The following is an 817-nucleotide window of genomic DNA, read 5'->3' as shown; positions in this document are numbered from 1 at the left end:
CGCCCCCCGACCTGCCTCCCCGCACCCCGAATATGACATCAGCAACAGCAAATCTTTTTTTTTCCTTTTTTCCCTCCTTTTTTCCCCTCCTTTTTTTTCCCCCTCTTTTTTTTCCTTCCTTTTTTTTCTCCCTTTTTTTTTCTTTTTTTTCCCCCCCTTTTTTTTTTTTTTTCCCCCCCCCCACCGAATTAACTGCATTTCTGCCGCCCCGCAGCAGCTTTCCCTCATATCCAAGCTACACCCCTCGCTCGCACAACGATGCATCATTATCCTTAACACCCGGGCTATGGATCATTAGTTACACATTTTAACCAATAAGGGAACACTTACCAGAGGCTCCTGTCTCCCCCTCTCCCTCTCTCTCACTCTCTCTCTCTTTTTTCTCTGTCTCTCCCTCTTTCTGATCCACTGACGCTGCAGCTCAGCTCCACAGAAACCTTAAAAAAAAAAAAAAAAAAAAAGGAGAAAAAAAAAGGGGGGGAAAAAATGGCAACAAAAGCAAAACAGTTCTTCTGCGCTTGGGAAAGGGATGGGGGAAGCTGGAGGAGGAAGCTGTCTCGCTCTGGGTTGTTTTTTTGGGGGGGGGGCTTAAAAAAAAAAAGAGGAAAAAAAAAAAAAGGTATTTACAACTGCTTGTGCCCCCTCATCATCGCATCCTGCAAAGGAAATGCATTGCGTTTTGCCCCTAGGGGTGGGGAATAGGAGGCGGCAACCAGACGCAGCAGTAAACTCATTAATGCCAAAATGCCCAAAGCAACCAAGAATTCCAACCCCAAGGAGACGAGGGAGGGAGGGGTGGGGGGGGGAAAAAAAAAAA

Source organism: Egretta garzetta, unplaced genomic scaffold (genome assembly GCF_000687185.1).
Source record: "Egretta garzetta isolate BGI_Z169 unplaced genomic scaffold, ASM68718v1 scaffold225, whole genome shotgun sequence".
Classification (NCBI taxonomy): Eukaryota; Metazoa; Chordata; class Aves; order Pelecaniformes; family Ardeidae; genus Egretta; species Egretta garzetta.
Note: the sequence above shows the minus strand (reverse complement) of the source record.